Source organism: Artibeus jamaicensis, unplaced genomic scaffold (assembly GCF_021234435.1).
Source record: "Artibeus jamaicensis isolate MK-2021 breed Jamaican fruit bat unplaced genomic scaffold, CSHL_Jam_final contig_787, whole genome shotgun sequence".
In the NCBI taxonomy this organism is placed as follows: Eukaryota; Metazoa; Chordata; class Mammalia; order Chiroptera; family Phyllostomidae; genus Artibeus; species Artibeus jamaicensis.
Window position 1 is genome coordinate 1,184,023 of NW_026521972.1, and position 18,843 is coordinate 1,202,865.

An 18,843-nucleotide genomic window follows, 5' to 3' on the forward strand; every position below is an offset into this window, starting at 1 on the left:
TCACCGAGTTTCACTTAAGATTTGTAAATTCTATTGTATATAAATTGTGTCTTAAATTAAATACATAAATACACACATATATTAAAATTTTTAAAAGTACACTATATTATTGTGATGTTACAATTAGATCCTTTTAGCGTAATCATTCCATGAGTTATCCTCAGGAAGGCCAGTGGGTGTGAAGGGACTGAGCTCTATCATATTTTTTCATTTCCTTTTTCGGAAATGTGAGTGTTCTGGCACTGCGATGTCCTCTGTTCTTTTTTTATTCTCAGAGCCATACATTGAAAACATTTCCCCAGCTTTTTATATGCCATATGTTAGATTCATTAAAATAACTCCCAAGATAATTGGAAAATGTCAAGTGGTCCATCAGCGGTTACACAGTGTGGAAGGGGCAGGGGATGAAATGCAGACCTGAACCTGCCTTGTGCCAAACGCCTGAGTCCCTAAGGGTGCCCGTTAACATGTTTTGTCAATAAGCAGGCATCAGTTGTAGAACTATAAAGGACATGTGAGATAAAAAGTCTAGCAAATATTCACTTTATATTTCTATAGTTCACACACTTTTCACTGCCTGCACTTGTGTGCCCTTCAGAATACAAGGATATCAAATTCTTTACCTGCCGTTTACTATATTTTGCTTATTAGACACTACAGTAATGGCTATTTTGCAAATAAGTTCTACCCTACTCTTATGTGCACTCTTAAAATGAGAATGTGAATATGTTTTGAGAGAGGCAAAATGAAGATACTGTATACTGTAATTTTGATAAGCTTCTCTCCTTTGCAATAATAGTAGTAGTTATGATTCATTTGAGCAGTGATGATATGCCAAGCATCTCGCTGGATGCTTTACATAGTCCTCACACTATGAACTGAGATAGTTTTTCTCATAGTGAACTCATTTTCCTCTCAAAAAAGGAAAGCATCCAGAGGTTAAGAAACGTGCCTGTTAGTAGCAGCCAGTAAGTAGTCCAGGCCTGATTTGAAAACTGGCAGGGCTGCCAGGCTTTTATACCAGTGACACAAGCCATACTCCCTCTCAATTAAACATGTATTTATTCATGCATCCAACATGTATGTTCTGAATGCCCACCATACTCATCAGTGGAGATACAGAGGTCCTGGACTCAAGAAGTTACGAAATCGCAGGCAACACAGCACTAAAAAATACCACTGCTGTGTGCTAGGAGCTAAGCTGTTTAAGCCAAAGAAGGGAGACTTAACACAGATACAAATTGTGGTAGTGGAGAAGATGAGTTGGGAGACAGAGAGAAAGACTAAAATCTATGAAGGGCTTGTGAAGAAAGCCCACTAAAGAGTATGAGAAGTTAACCAGCTGAAGAATAAAATGAAGGGTATTCAAAGATCAGCACACAACACGTGGGCTTTCGGGGAAATGGGAGAGGCTGTATTAGAGAGAAGAGGGAAAGAAACAGCTGGAGGAAAGGGGCTTATTCCGGAATGTGGGCTCCGCCTGACTTTCTTTCTTTTTAATACTTTATTTACTTATCTTTAGAGAGGAAGAGAAGGAGAGAAGGAGAGAAATATCAATGTATGGTTGCCTCTCATGAGTCCCTAGCTGGGAACTGGCCTGCAACCTAGGCACGTGCCCTGACTGGGAATCGAACGGCGATCGTGTGGTTCGCAGGCCCGCACTCAATTCACTGAACTACACCAGCCAGGGCCCCCACCTGACTTTCAAAATAGTGTAGATCATATCCTGAAGGAAATGAGAAATGAGTACGGAATTTTGGTTAGAGAAATGAAATGATAAATTCAGAATTTTTTTCAGATGACCAGCAATAGTGTGGAAAATGAATCAAATCAAAGGGCGGTGAAAATCTAAAGCAAGAGGACAGTTAGAAATAGGGTTGAGAAAAGATAAAGAGGTGAAACAGAGATCAGAAATGATAAAGGCATGAACTGAGGTAGAAATGAGGGCCATGAGGAGACTGGTTAAACCCACTTAAAAGGAGAATCCATAGAGAAAAGAATTTTTACACTATGATATTATTATAATTTGCGTACAATATAATATCTAAGGACATTAACCAAGGGCATGCAAATTACTGACTTTGGAAGTTGACTTCATTTTATGAGGGTATTTGACAAGTACTGATACATATTTTAATATAAAAAACTAAAACGACCACAAAGAATCTGGCTAACACATGAAACAGTGGCATACAAAATAGATGCACATTAATGTTAATGATGTTTCATGTTAAATCCTTACCTGTTATCTTTCATTTCACAAAATTCATGGTGCCATATAATGTATTTTAATCATATAAATTTTGTACTCGTAAAAACTTAATGTTTATTTGCCAGGAACTTGCAAGGTTTTAGAGCAGATTCCCTGAAGCTACTGGAAGCTGAGTTTAGTATGTCTCCATATGGCTAAGAGACATGAGGCAAAAATATTTTTCGAGGTGGCAGCTTTATTGCAAAGGAACACTCTTTCTTCCTTGACAACTCGGTTTGCTGAGTAGCTTCACCCTCCTCCGACTCTGTGTTTCAGGAGTGTTTCCATTCTGACTTAAAACAAAACAACATCAAAAACGGATGCCACCAGCAGATTACCCATCTGATCTTTATTCTAATTTACCAACAAAAATATGAATTATGTTTTGCTTTGCTACATACTAGGTAGCCATTAGAAAGTGAATTAATTATACATCTTTAAGGGCTTAAAAGATCATATCCTGCCTACTCTCACCTCATTCCATCTCTGTAATTTAATTTGGTTAATTCTTATTCTTGCTCTCAAAAGTGAATATAGAACAAATTAACATCCAGCATAACCCCCTGGGATATCCCGCAGGTTTCTAAGAATGTGCTTAATAGGAAAAAATTTTATTTTATATGTATTTAACGGCTGACAAAGAGAGCCATAGTAGTTGCTTGCGTTCATATACCTTTTATTGTTTAACTTGTTAAAAAAATTCATTTGTTTCAACCTATTATTTCGATTCTTAATTCTTCATGCATCTTTTTGGTATCAACGCCTAGGGGGGAGAGGAACCCCTGTGTTTAAAACCAAGCAATAAAACATCATGTATGTGCCCTTAGGTTGTATGGTATCTCTTTGTCCAAATAAATAATATGGTGTTTTAAAAAGTAATGATCAGAAGAACACCATTTTATGTAGCACTGTTGATATAAATAACTTCATGCTATCATTCATCACTTTGCTACCATATACAAGAAAATTCAAAAGGCTCAGGTTGTAAGAAAAACTGGCCTCAAAAGACCCCGACAGGGTGGAGTTGATTACTTGTTTAAATTTACCACATCCCAGATTCAGGCTTTCAGCTTCAGAGATTTACAGTCCTGGTTTCCTTAGTGCCCTTGAGATGGATCCACTCTTAGGTGTGAATGTAAAACTTATTAATAGCATTTAGAAAAAAAATCCAAGCTCAGCCTACAAGGTGCCACTTAGTGTGACCTTTCCCTACCTCTGCAGCTTGATCTTATCCTACTGGCCTCTGTTGTATACTAAACCTGTCATATGCTCAGAATATTTCATTTTCTCTGCTCAGAAAAGTGTTATTTTACTCACTAAACAAATGTTTCTAGCCTTTAGTTCCAATGTAACCTCCTGACTCGCCCCTCTAAACTACTACTTCCCTCTCTCCCTAGTTATTCTGTGTTGGATAGCCATGTTAATTTCCGTCAGTATGTTTTTCTCAATGTCTTCTTGTCTGCCTCACCACTCCAGAATATAAGCTTTTTGAGGACAAGCAACTTGCCTGTCTGTTCATTGTTTTATCCCCAGAATACAAAACAAAGCCAATCCCATTAGCAGGATCTTAATAATTATTTCATGAAAGAAATGATTAATCCAGTTCACAAGATTTTAGAATAATACAAAACTGTCAATTATTTGTAAGAAATATTTTCTGGATGATTACAGTTGGCACAATTTATACAGCATCCCTCTACAGAAAAAAATTTCATAAAAAGCCAAATGATAAACATCTTTTGAGCATGTGGTCAGAATAAGGGGTCTCACATGAACCAACTAGTTAATGGGAATGATTAGAATAGACTGATAAATCCAGAGTTTTTCCCCATAGATACCTAAATGTCAAGACCTGTAGTTAAATGTCTCCCTCTAGAGGTCATTCTTGATTGATCACTGCCAAAACTTTTCTCTATTTCTTCTTTCTTTAGTTGAACTACTCAACCACTGTCTTTCAGCTTAGTGGTTTCATCCTTTAATAAGTGAATACTTTCAGTCTAATTACTCAATCATTCAGTTTGGATTACTAAGCTCATGCTTCAGCATTCCAATGTATAAATGTGCATGCAGAATTTGATCTTCTTTCCAAGTGCTGTGGGGTGCTTCCACTTTAGCTTTCAAGTGCTAATGCAAATATATAAAAGTGTAAATTTATTCTTAAGTATTGTGTGCATGTTCTAATATACTTTGCTGAAGGTCACATTTATTTTGGCCTTGAAGTGATGCTGATTAGGTACGTAATCATTGCCTATATGGGCACAACAAGATGAAGACATACACTGACATTTTACACATATAGTATATACACAGAAGAGAGAATAAAAAGTGGTACAGAATTATGAAAACTACTTTTAAAGTACAACTGAATTTTCAAAATTAGCTTGTTGTTCTATTTAGAACACCTTAATTATTAGTTATAACCTAACTTATGAATTAAAGCTTAAGGATTAAGAGCCTCAGTCAAATCATACATTAGAATATACTATAATTAGTTTCACAAAAGAAGGGCACAAATAAGTAAAATAATCTAAATCTCTGTCATTTAAAATTTGAAGCAATTTAAAAGAAGATGACTCATAAAATAATGTTTGACTTAGTACCTGCTCTGGTTATACTATTACCACTAGAAATAATGTGTATACTATCACAAGTTTCAAAATTTAAAAGTCCTCCCCACAATCAACATGTACTGAGAATCCATTAGAGATGACATCAATGATGGCGGTACTAGCAAAACATACTGTATTTTTCAGACTATAAGATGCACTTCACCCCCAAATTTGGGAGGGGAAGGAGGGTGCCTCTTATAGTCCGAATGTAGCTTACCTGGCTCACTGGAGGGGAGCAGTGGTGGAGCACAGTCACAGGGTATTAAATATTTTACCACATTTTTTGCTTCAATTTTTTTTCCTGTTTTCCTCCTCTAAAACCTAGATGCATCTTATGGTTCAGTGCATCTTATAGTCCTAAAAATACGGTATAACCTGAATTTGGAAGTGTTTGTTTTGCTCCTAATACTAATTAGATTACACTACACTCTTTTAAATTTGTGTTTATATCAACTTTTCATATTTTATATCACAAAAAATCATTTTAAATCTTCCATGAATTTCAGTGACTAAGAGTTGGATTTTCCCTTTTTGATGACACTTGGTACAGGATCTTGCATAAAGCATTTCCACTGAGCATTTCCACTCAGCTCCAGTCAGCTCTGCTCCTCGAAGGACTGGCACAGGACACAAGACAGGAATATGGCCCCAAGCCCACAGCAGCCTGTATCTGACCGCCAATCACATCCATTACTCCTGTCTTGACACTGAAAACACTGTCCCTGTCATCTATTTTCAGGAAAAATGCATATGCATCTTGGGATAATATCCATTTACAACTGGCAACTCAATCCACTGGATTAAATCATACTCTGTTTTGATTCAAAGCCAATGTGGTAACAGCTAAAATATGAATACAGGTACTAAGTTGCAATATTGAGATTACAATAAACAAATGAAGGCATTAGTGAGAGAAAGAATTCTATACTACAGGACTCAACAACCTAAAACAGGTTCTCCAAACAGAATAACTATAAATATGTTTTCCCTCCTTTTATGGTGTTAAAATATCTTTTATTAAATTAAATTTATGAAATATAGTTATTGTTAATCATTTAGGCTTGTTCTCACATTTAAAAAGTGTACTGGTCTATAAAATTAAAAAATCTGGGAGGCTCTGATATAAGTTTGGCTATCAAATAAAGGAGAGAGGAAACAGATAAATGGAACACAGAGTATAAGAATATTTATTTTGTTTGTAGCTTTCTTATAAAGATTGGAAAAATTAGTGCATGTAAATATTTATAAGCTCTAAAGCATAAGCCAAAAAATGGAAGAGACTAAAAGTAAAATAGAAAGAGGGATTGTTGATGAAGTGAGACCCAGTATTGGATGAGAAGAGAGTCAAATGTTTATGAAAACAAGTGACACCATTTGCTTCTGGCAGAGGAAAGGGTGTTTCTCTGGGGGGAAGAGGCACACATGGATATAGGGAAAGGTTGAGGACAGCGGAGTCCAAGGAGGAAGGAATCCTGCCCCTAACACATATGACTAAGATAAATCAAAAATCCTGTATTTTAGAAAGCATATACCTACAATGCCTTTTTCTAGTTTTCTTCGGATAATACATATAGTCCTGCAATCTGCTTGTTTTCACTTACTCCTTCCTCCTATGGAGAGGAGGAAAAAAAAAACACTGCTTCTGTGAGTTTTAGTCAAATGGTTAATACATGGTTCCTTGGTCAATCTTAAAACATGTAGGACAGTCCAGTTTAATGGACAACAAAGGTATATATTGCCTTCCTTGAGGAATTTCTACTCTTGAGTGTTCCCGGCAGGCCCACCAATTGAACCAGCCTAATGCAAACTTGCCTGAGTCAGCAGAATTTGTACAACTACCCTTTCCAGTTCATAATCGCCACTCTGACAGAACAGGAATTTCTAGTTAAAAAACTGGGGTGCCAATTTAAACAGTGTAGGGTGACAGGATAAAATATATCATCAAGAAAGCTCCTTTGAAAGTACTTAAATATTAATCATACCCCTGTCTTGAAAACATAGTGTTCTTCTTTTGTTCAATAACCACTCATCTGACCTAAAAGAGAAATACATAAGCCAATATATTGAAAATGTGTGCTAATGTTGGTTTTGGTGGACCCCCACTGGCCAATGGCCCAACTCCTCTGGAACTGGTGGGAACTCCTGCAACGGAAATTTCTGGAGACCAGGCCAGGCCTTCCCAGCCCTCCGTGGGGACCAGCATTAGCTATCCAAGGTTCAGCTATATTTATAGAACCAGCAAATAATACTAATGGAAGTAAGGAGATCTCCAGCCTTTTGCATAGTATCTTTTAGATGGCAGCACCCAAAACAGACGCAGCATTAAAGTTAACCAGTGTAGGAGAAGAAATCCTCAGAAGCTTATTAAAGTTAAGAATAACGTAGATGTCTGTCCTGAATGTGGTCACCTTAAACAGAAACATGTCGTTTGTGGCTGTTGCTATGAGAAGGTGTGCAAAGAGACTGCAGAAGTAAGAAGACAGATAAGGAAACAAGAAGGGGGCCCTTTTAAGGCCCCTATGGTAGAATCCATGGGGCTACACATGGGAGAGACACCATCTGAACAAGATCAGGGCAAGAGGATCATTGAATGAGACAGGAAGCGACCATCCTGGTTCACTCAGAATTGACACCAGAGATGTTTAAACAGTATAACTTCACATAAAACATTTCTCTTGGAAGAAAGGAAGATTCTTTGCTTTCAATGTTTTGTGCCTATTTTAAAATTAGTGTGACTTAAAACATTCTTCATAAGTAGTTAGTTTTAGGTGGATAATTTGAAAATAGGAATAAAATCTGAAAATGTTTATGCAGAAAAAAATAAAATGTGTGCTTTTTCTTTTTGCTTATTAGAAGGAAACTATAATTTCCTACAAAAATAAAATATTTTAGCTGATTCCAGAGTAAACACTGGGATAGATAAGCTGATGATAGATAGACAGATGTGTTTAAAGTATTGTAGACCCTTTTGTGATTGTTATATAATTAAGAAAGGATTATAATGTATTGCTTCAACTCAAACACTTTCAGTGGTGATAATGTCAAAATGTAAAATTTAGTTTTTAAATTTTATTTTTAATTATAGACCTCTCTGTCTTTCTCTATGTGTGTGTATGTTTCTCTCTGTCTGTGTCATACTGGGTATTTAGATCATCTGTGAGTAATCTAAAGCCTTAATATGCACTTCTTTGTAATATTTCTGTTAAACATTTGAGTTACCAACACCATGAGCCTGAATTTTATGGTAATAAAAGTTATGGTAATTTGTGGAACTGAAGGTAATAAAACTGAATTTTGAAATAAAATCTTCAGTTATTGAGCCTAACTGAAGAACCCTTTGCTACTCACCATCATGGTCTCTGAACCTTAGGAGGTGGGTATCAGTGTCCCTGCTCCACAAATGAACAATCAAGGACTAAAGTGGCAGAACACTGTTGACACACTTTCATATACCAAAGGCTCACTGAATACATACATACACACACACACACATATATTATATATATATATATATATATATTTGATTGTCAAGTGGCTAATGAATATCATTTGAGTAAATATTTAGAGTATTTCAGCAAACTTTCACAACCCAAAATCTGTCAGCATAAAGATTAGAAGACATCATGGTCGGTAGCTTAAGAGCTCTGAGAACCATTCGCTGGTAACTTCGTTCCAACATAACATTATTTATAGAGGCATGCTGTTTAGTTTGATTGGTGATTAAGGCTGAAATGATTATCAGAACTTTTTAATCATATATTTACCAAGCACATACTAATTTTAGCCCTGAATGCTATAGGAATCATACAGCAGGTTCCAGGACATATTCATAATCATCCAGAAACACTGATGTTAAAATGCTAAAAAGCAAAAGCCAGCCATGGCTCCCCCCACACTTTCTCACTCAGGCTGAAAGGGAGGAAGAGGGCCCTTCACTGAATGTCCTTGTTAGGAGCATAGACTCTGGGCCCCTATTGCTTGGTTTCACTACTGACTCAACCACTTATTAGCTGTGTAACCTTGACCTAGTTTCTTAACCTCTCTCTGCCCCTTTAAAAAATGTTTTGTTCTGTAAAGTGAGATAATTATAGTAGGTATGCTATAAGGTTAGCACAAAAATTAAATAAGTTAATGTATATACAGCCCTTAGAATACTACCTAACACTCAGCAGGTGCCATGGATGGTCACTATTAAAGATATCATCAATATCCACATCATTATGGACAATGCCACCAGGATCATATGGCATACAAGTATTTTTCCATAAAAAGTAAAAAAGAAATATCAACACAGCCAAAACAGCAGATATTTACTACAGGGAATAAAGATTTCCTTGATGGGTAATGCTATACCCATGAAATGATAAGCAAATAATTCAAGCAAGACCCAACTACCTAAGGTTAACCCTAAACAAACACTAGAAATAGGCAAAATATGACTTTAAAGACATCATCCTCTCAAGTTCATATTATCAAATGACTATGTGATAAAACTTCACTAAGAGTTCTACATATACTATGGAACTTTATCCTTGAAGCAGTCATGGGAGTAGAAATTATTTGCACCAATTTACAGTTGAAGAAGTGGTTTTCAGAAAGGTTCTTCTATACTGTTCAATCTCCATCTGGTTTTAAAACTACAAAAGTATCTCTCATATTGTTTCAAAGTATGTCCAAGAAACATTAGCTCCAAAAATATATTTTTAAATATATATACACACATTTGTACATGTGTATGTATATATGTATAATTTTCAAATAATATTATAGATGCATGTGTACATATAGAATATTCAAATAATATAGTTATATTTGTACATATATATCACTTAATATATGAAACACTGAACTAAACAAACTTACATAAGCTTCCTAATACAGGGCCTTACCATGTCTTTTATATAGCCAAGAGCTTAGTAAATCTACGAAGAGAGATATAAACTTAGTCCATAATTTACTGGGCCATGGCCCCGTTTTTAAAGTCTCTCTCAAAACCCGGGTGCTTTGGAAGACATTCCGGCAAACCCTGTGTGTCATGACTTTCCTCTGCTTAGCAGCCTGTTTGGCTCTGATAATCCTGTTATATCTAGACTTCTCAGACCACTTTTCCCCTTTTTGTTTTCCACAAGGTCAAGTGTGACAGAGGACAACCTAAAGTGTATCCCTTTGTCATGATATTTCTATCTTAACTCCTTCCTCAGGCTGACAATGTCTCCTTTCAGGTACTAATCAATCAGGGGATAAGAATTGGTGAGAAAGAACATCGTTTTTCTAAGCAGTCCTGATATCACAAATCTAAAGGACAATATTCCACGTAATCATTTCTTGTCAAATATAAACCATCATATCACAGAGATTATCAGCAATGTATGAAGAAGAAAAATATGTAAAATTTTCTTTCCAAGTGGATAAATTGAGGTAAATGAGCTTTTTGCTGTCGGAAGGGCCTGGTGTCTTCCTGGTATTTTCCTTTCAATGGACCTTGGTATTTAAAGTGTTAAAAGGAGTTAATCTTTCCTTGTGGATAACTTATTTGGAGGTAATGCCAATTTCAAGTGCTGACTCAGAAACTGTCCAGCCTGCCCTTTCTTCTAAAAATGGCAAAGCCTGTCATGTTTCCAGGCTGACAAATAAGAAGCAGCAAGTTTATTATTGCTGTTATTGCTATTGCTATTATTATTATTTTATCATGTAATACCCACTGACCTACATGTAAAAAAAATCTGCTAGAGGAGATTCAGTCTGCTGTACTGAACACAGAAGAAGCAGAGATACTTCCAGAATTTCAGTCATTTAATTGATCTCATGTCAACCATCACTGTCAAGTTCTGTTGCAATGCATTTGGTGCTATGGCCTAACTGAACTCAAATACACCCTCATAAGACATATAAGATAAGACTGATTTTCCCCCACTGACAACACAAGAGAGCCTTCTGTAATTGCCTCTATAATGTTTCATCTATTGCAGAGTCAGCATTAGTCATTCAAAGCATTTCTTCATTGACATATTTATATGCTGGTGATCATCAAGGCACAAAGGGATGCTTTGGTAATCAAGATAAACTTCATCCCTGCCCTTTTAGACCATTTACTTTAGTGGAGAGAAACAAAAAATTAATGTTAGATTGACTAAAAAGTTCATTTGTTTTTTCCATAAGATGGCTCCAGTACAGCTTAGTCATCTTGAACTTCACTCAAAACAATTTTGTTAGATTGCTTTGTGACAGCTGTCACATCAGCATGCATTTAAAAAAATTATCAAAATTGATGAATTTCTGTGTAGCCATTTTAATACTGAAAATGGAAGAAAATATACATTTCAGCATGTTATGCTTTATTATTTCAACAAAGGTGAAAACACAATTAAAATGAAAAAAACATTTGTGGTGTGTATGGAGAAGGTGCTGGGACTGATCAAATGTATCAAAAAAAGTGGTTTGTGAAGTTTCGTCCTGGAGATTTCTCTCTGGACAAGGCTCAGGTAGACCAGTTGAAGTTGATAGCAATCAAATCAAAACATTAATTGAGAACAATCAACATTATACCACACAGGAGATAGCCAACATATTCAAAATATTCAAATCAATAAAATTATTGGTGAAATTGAAAAGTGTGTCTTTTACTTTATGAAAAAAACTACAGACTTTTTGGCTAACCCAATATATACATACAACACACTGGGGGAAACTGTGGTCACTGGCTTCCAGACAAAGACAGTTTTAAAAGACATTCATCTAAATGTGAATGATTAAACCTAGATGGCCTTATTTTTAGAACACTTCCACTAACTCCAAAAAACATTCAATCTGGTATTTTTTTACTTAAAAATATTTTTAAAAACAATGTAGCAGTGACCATATCCATAGAACTCTGAAATTAGAAATATGACTTTAAAAATTAGATAAAAATGATTATTTCAGTGGAGCACTAATCCAGTCTTCTTGAAAGCATCTTAAAAGAGACATAACAAAATGAAAAGAATGGTCTGGATATATTTAGCTTTTTTTCTGTTTTAATGCTATTAGGACAATTATCCAATGTTTTGGGCCATTTTTCATGAAGAGAAAGCAAAAGATCAGGAAAACAAAAGCATGTTTGATTTTCCTTTAGATGGTATGAATTAAGTGTATGTGGGTATGGTAAGCAAAATAGAGAGAGGTTTACCTCAATCTCTGTGTAATATAAAACATGACAATACGCCTTATCCCCTGCCAAATTACTAGGATAAGGTGATAGAGAAACTGACCATATAGGATTTTTCCCTTCGTTAATTTGAAAAATATTCTAGTTTAGTATCATGATGCAGGATTTCACTATTTTCAAAAATTGCATTAGGTCCATGAACTCATTAAAATTGGCAGATAAAAAAATTATGTTTATGTTTACCGGTCCTAATGTTTCTGAGAAAACAGACATCCATTTACATTGCTTTTGCTCTCAACACATCATGGTGGTGACAGATGTTTCTGAACTGTTCCAGTGTCCCTGGCCAAATATAAAATGCACACTTAATGATGCCCATGTGAGTATATTCACAGTTCTAGCCATATCCTTATACATGTACCAAAAAATTGTTCCCCTTGGTAATTATATTTCTATTCAATATTAATGAATGATTGGCAGAGAAACATCTTTTATGTATATATGCACATAAAAAGATGATTTTGCACATTATGATGATTATAGATACACATTTATGTTTGCATCAAAGTAAATGCTCACAATGCTTTACATATTTTTATTTCCAAAGCTTTAAGTTCATATGCTTGCTTTCAAGGCATACAGTTCAGATATCATTTATTGTGAGAGAGGAAAAGAAATGCAGCTTAGTGTCAGCTCTGCTGTCTCTGACTAATCTGCAGGCCACCCACTTTAATGGCTCTTCATAAATAATTCAAATTTTAATTATGTTGCCAGCCTCTGACCTGAAGAGAAATGAAGAAAAGGAAAAGAATAGACAAAGGACAGCATATCAGTTGAATCAAGTTTTGCCTCCAGTAAATGACTGGTGTCTCAAAGCTCCACTTTCTTACTCAAAATGCACCTGCTTCCTAATTTATAATTTTTAAAAACAAAGTAAAATTAGTGTCATCCAAGATATACCACTCGTGATGGAGCTATTAAAGAAGGCAAACATGCCCTTATTTTAAAGAGCTTTATCTCTCTCCATCATATGTTTTTATACATACACACATACATATACATACTTATAGATCAAAATATATACCTATATTATAGCAGACTTCCCCAGCAAGCTAACTCCACCCTTTCTAATTTCAGTCTCTATGTTGTCTCCTGAAAAGTCAGTGGGGTTCATCTTTTATCAGCTATGTTCATATTATTGCAATAACATATCTGATCTGTTATATTAAAAAAGGGACACATAAGTCTTCTTCCAAACCCAGGTCTTATAAGCAATTGTTGGAGGGATCATTTCCAAATCAATGGCTGGCTGAATAGACTTAGGAAAATCCAACTGCATCTGTCGTGCAGAAAGCAGGCCAAGGTGGATCTGACAGGCGATATATGGCTGAATGATCGCCTCGCACCTAAACACATCTTTTAATTGCATCAGGCCTCTCAATGCACAGTTGAGCATCTGCTCATTAGAAGCAAAGCACTATTTCTCAAATTGAAATGCTAAATTTCACTATGATTTTTTTTCTAAATACTGCCTTACAATTTTCCTAAAGCAATGCAAACCCAGTCTTATTTGAATCTAACATCTCTGGGGCCAAATCTAACCCATGCATATTAATGATTTACTCTTTTATTTTTGGGCGTCTATGTAGATTTTCCCCCTCTATTTAACAAAGGACACATTTGGATTTCATTCAAGAAATCCCCAAACCCCATTCGCATTAGGTCATTTAGTTTATTTGGTGGACTCATAGATATATACCCACAAATTTACTTCATATGCTCTGGGTTCCTTTTCTTCTCTGAAAATTTTCTTTCTCCTTCAGGCTCTTACAAAAGATTTGGAAAAATCCATAGACTCTACATAAAAGTATCATGTAGCTGTCTCAAGGGTAAATTTATCTTAAAACTATATCTTATTCTTCAACCGCCTGACATTATTTGCAGCCCGTTTTCAATTTTCTTATACATTAAACTTTTGATTTTTCAATCATTATTTTCTTTATTCTCATTATTCCTTATTCAGGATCTGATTTTGAAAAATGAGAGGTAAAAACTGTATTTTTAGTTAGCTATTTTTAATGCTTCAAACTCTGTCTATATGAAGATTAAAAGTTAGATGGAATTATATTCTTCCTCGTTAAATCATCTATTTGATCTACAAGATGGCATATTTACTTGTGTGTATGCACCTAATGCATCATTTTTTATAAAATTCTATAGAGGCCGTCTTACAGGAACCATAAATTACCTTGGAATAAAGCCACAAAAGCATTTTCATTCAGTAAACCAATTTGGAAAAATAAAACTGTCTGACTCTTAGGTAATAATAAAGGTCCATCTCCTTTGTGCACCTGAAATCTCAGTTTCCAAATGTGTAAGTCGGGTTGCTATTGGTTATTAGTGAGTAGGCTCCTTCACTGGCCACTGCTGTTATAATAGACTTGTGCTCCCACCAATTTCAATTAATATATGCTTCTACATGTACTCTTAAGTTAGTTTTGAAAAACACTGTGTGAAAATGGTTATGAGTTTACTATCATGTACATGTAAAATAAATTATAGTAACTATAGAAGTCAACACAAAAGCAGTATCTTATGATACCCTGAATAAAGCAGGTCAGTGCTTGAAGCCTGCCCATCCCAATCTACTGGCAGAAAGGGTCTTCAACTAATTCTTATCAAAAATGTGTTTGGCCTTTTTCATGCCCAGATAAGCCATAAGAAAACTGTATTACCCTAAAGAATACCAAACCTAGAAAGTATTTAATTTGTTCTAGTGATACCAATTCTAATTCTTCTTTATACCCTTTAACACCTTCCCTGTCATGGCAGAGCTACATTCACTAAAGCAACCGCAAATAGGGCTTTCTGCCTTTAAGTCTAAAAACCCTCCAAAATAGACACTGTTTTCTCCATATAACAGGCAAGTCATAAATTTCAAATCCAGATGTGTCCACTCTCAACTGTGGTGGTTTCCCAGGGGCACGTAGTGTACAAGCCCCTTTATTACCTGGCCTCCGCTCATCTCTCCCACCATTTCCTTTATACACCATAACTTCACATGCTCACTTCCTGAAATTCCCTTAGGCTCTCTCTTCACCTCAGGAGTTTAAGAATTCTTCTATGTTCTTCCATGGTACTTGTACATCTATTAAAATTATTTGCCTAGTTTACAAACTTTCCCCACTGGACTGTAAATTACATAAGGCAAAGACACCATCTTCCAGCTGTATATTCTTAATAGCTCAGTGTCGGGAACATAGAAGACACTAACTAAAAATTTTGAGCAAATGATTGAGGCATAACAGATAATAGGAAAAAAGTGGCAGAAAAGAATTAACCCCCTTCCTTTATCGTCTCCCCTCATCCCAAGTCATTGCATTAAATGGAGAAAAGAGCAGACAAGAGCCTCTATGGCCTCACGTCATTGCATAGTTCTACCTTGTTTTTCTGTGTCTCTGGTTTCCACAACTTGAATCGGAGACCCATCATTTGGCTTCGGCTAACTTAAGTTCTTTAGTTGTTCTCTCTGCAGCTATTACTGACTTCCCCTGTTACCTTTTGCTCTTTTACTCCCGTATCTCCCTGCTCATTTTGAGTCAATAGCGATGCTCCCTGCCACTATACCCCAAGTAAACACTTTCATGACTTGTACTACAACAGTTTAGTTTGGTCTATTCTTGAACTTCAAATATATTAAATCATACAATATGTAATTGTTTCTGCTTGGCTTATTTGGCTCCTCACTATATATTGAGATGGGTAACTATTGTCATATGTGGCAGTACTTTGCTCTTTTCATTGCTATACAATATTCCAATGTACGAGTATACTACAATTTATTTATCCAATCTTTTGTTGAATGAAATGTGGGTTGTTTTCAGTTAAGGGCTATTGTGAACAGTTCTACATGACTTAAAGTACACATATGCATTCATTTCTATTAGGTATGTTCTAAGAATTGATGAATCAAGGGTTAGATAGAACCAAACAATTTCCAAAGTGATCAGTGTAAAATGGGTTTCCCCATATCCAATGTATTTAAGTTCCAGTTGCTCAATAAACAGGGACGGACAGAAGGAGGTTTATAGTAGTATATTAAACAATACAAATAAATAATAGAATAATTAAGAAATAATTCAAGAATAAACTTTGTGTTTTGTGTATCAAAACTGTAAATCTACTTTTGCCCACCCCTGTACTGACCAACAATTGGCATCATGAGTCTTCTTAAAATATTGGCCATTCTGATGCAATGAACACAGACTTTCTTAATATCTTTCATTACTAAAGTCCTTTTCACCATTTATTTAGGTCATGCTCATCATTTAACTTATTTCAATATGGCCTCTCTCCACTATAGTATCCATGATTTCCAAGTATTTTCTCCATAATCATTTCTCGAACTGTATTCCTTTTTTAACTATAAACTTCCCTTTGTGCACTGGAAGACATGTTAATATCATAATTCCCTTGAAACTATGGCTCTGCTCCCCACTTCCACTCCATACTCTAATGTTTTAACCACAGATTCAGTTCTTCGCCCTTGCTTTTTGATGCCCAGTGTCACCTAAATGAAACTACATGTCCACTACCTCCCTTTCTCACAGAAGTGTTGGTCCTCTGACCCCTCCTGCTGTCAGACAGCTACAGCAAAAATGCTTACAATCATCTTAAAGTCCTCATGTAAAAAAGGAAAGCCACTGCTTTCTCTAGAGCCTACCTTTCCACTACAGTTTCTCCCTCCTACTTAAAATATCATTATTCACTCACACAATCTCAGAATCTTTAGTCACTTATTTTCACTCTTGCTTCTCCTCTATATGCAGTAAATATATTATCTCGATTCTTTCTCATATTTTTCATTCCTATTCCATTAAAATGGAAATTGAAATTATAATTTGATATAATATGTACTATTCATCAATAAACCTGTTTCAACTGGCCACAGTTCACACAGGCTCACTAACCCTCAGTTTGGTGATTTTGGTCCTCAGACTATCACCACAACTACCACCAACCACAAAGCAATAGTTAACATGTCATAACTCTGAATAATAGAAAACATTTCTTTTGCTAAGCATCAAAACTGTTCTGTCAGTAAGGCTTTTTTTATTATCCTTATTAGGAAGTTTAGGAAAACTGAGCTTTAGACAGACTGTTATTAATTAGAGCCTAAGAGATAAAAAGGCTTCAAGAGTAAGGTAAATGGCTAGAGTGAGGAAAGCAGCTAATTGCAATATAAAACTCTAATTAAAAATCCCTTTTTCTGCCATGGCTGGTGTGGCTCAGTGGACTGGTTCTCAGCTGGCCTGAGAACCAAAGAGTTGCAGGTTTAATTCCCAGTAGGGGCACATGCCTGGGTTGCAGACCAAGTTCCCATTTGGGGGCGAGCAACAGGCAACCACACATTTGATGTTTTTCTTCCTCTCTTTTTCCCTCCCTTCCCCTCTAAAAATAAAAATAAAATCTTTAAAAAATAGTTTGTTCTTCCCTGAATCTATCTTAATTTATTTGAAATAAACACTATTTATAATCCATGACAATAGGTGACAGACTATCTAAACAGTGCACACAAAAATTATAAATTTATGGAAGTTGAAATGCACTTAACCAGAAATCCAAACTGATTCATTTATGAGACAGAAGTTATGATGGAATTTTTACCTCATCATAACCCCTAAGAGACAGTATTCTCTAAATCATGAATATAACCTAACTTCCAAAATGTCAAGTTTTAAAAAAGAACAATTTTGACAGCAATGGAATTGGGATATATGACAAACATTCAAAATGGCTCTTGTTAAATAACTTTTGTACTGTAAATGTAAATAGTGAAGTGGCCTTAGTTGTCCAATAGCAATAATAGCTCTAGTAAGAGGGTCAATGCCCTATAAATATGCCAGTGAGAAAATGATAAAAACCATTGTGTGACTTTAAAATATGCCTATGAGTTCTTTGCTACCCCTTTCTTCAAGTGGTGGGTCTGGCAGTGACTCATGCCAACAACTAGCATAATGTAGAGACTGGGTCATAAAGGTACAGTGAATTCCTCTTCACATTCTTTTGGAGGGTTCTCTACAATAGCCAAACAGTTTATAGAGAAGCCCATGCATCACGGAACTGAGATGTCATGCCAACAGCCACATGAGCAAGACACCTTAAAAAGAGATCTTCCTGTGCCAGTCTAGCCTTCAGATGACCATAACCGTATGAGAGATGTTAAGAATTACCTGGAATTCTATGCTGCAGAGAGAAAGAAGGAGCTACTACCCTTTGCAACAACATGGATGGAACTGGAAAGCATTATGCTGAGTGAAATAGGCCAGGTGCTGAAAGACAAATACCATATGATCTCACCTTTAACAGGAAGCTAAACAACAAAACAAACAAGTAAGCAGAAAAAAAAAACCCCAAAAAACAAAGACACTGAAATAGAGAACAAGGGGATAGTGACCAGAGGGGAGAAGGAAGGGAAGTTAAGGGGAAAAAGGGGGAGGGATTTGGAGGAACAAATAGGAAGGACACAGGGACGAGAACTAAGGGGGGGGAGGAAATGGGAGGGAGGTGGGGAGCAAGGGGCAGGGGAGGCTGGGATGGGAAAAATAGACAAAAAACTGTACTTGAAAAATAACTAAATAAAATTAAAAAAAAAAAAAAAAAAAAAGAATTACCCAGCTAAGCCACTTGTGGCTTCCTGAGCCATTGAAAGTATGAGATAACAACTGTTTGTTGTTTTAAGCCACTATGGTTCAAAGTAATTTATTACTTAGCAATAGATACCTAATGCAAATAGCTGATAAACAATCTTGACTTCATGTCCTAAATAAAATCACAGA

At 35.8% G+C, this 18,843-nt stretch overlaps 1 protein-coding gene and 1 pseudogene across 5 annotated transcripts in view; one reads left to right on the forward strand and one right to left on the reverse strand.

Moving 5' to 3' along the window:
* CACNA2D1 (calcium voltage-gated channel auxiliary subunit alpha2delta 1) overlaps positions 1-18,843 on the reverse strand; it is a 461,217-nt gene that overhangs the window by 300,104 nt on the left and 142,270 nt on the right. The gene's annotated exons all lie outside the window — the stretch shown is intronic.
* LOC119044938 (39S ribosomal protein L32, mitochondrial-like) lies at positions 6,940-7,490 on the forward strand (annotated as a pseudogene).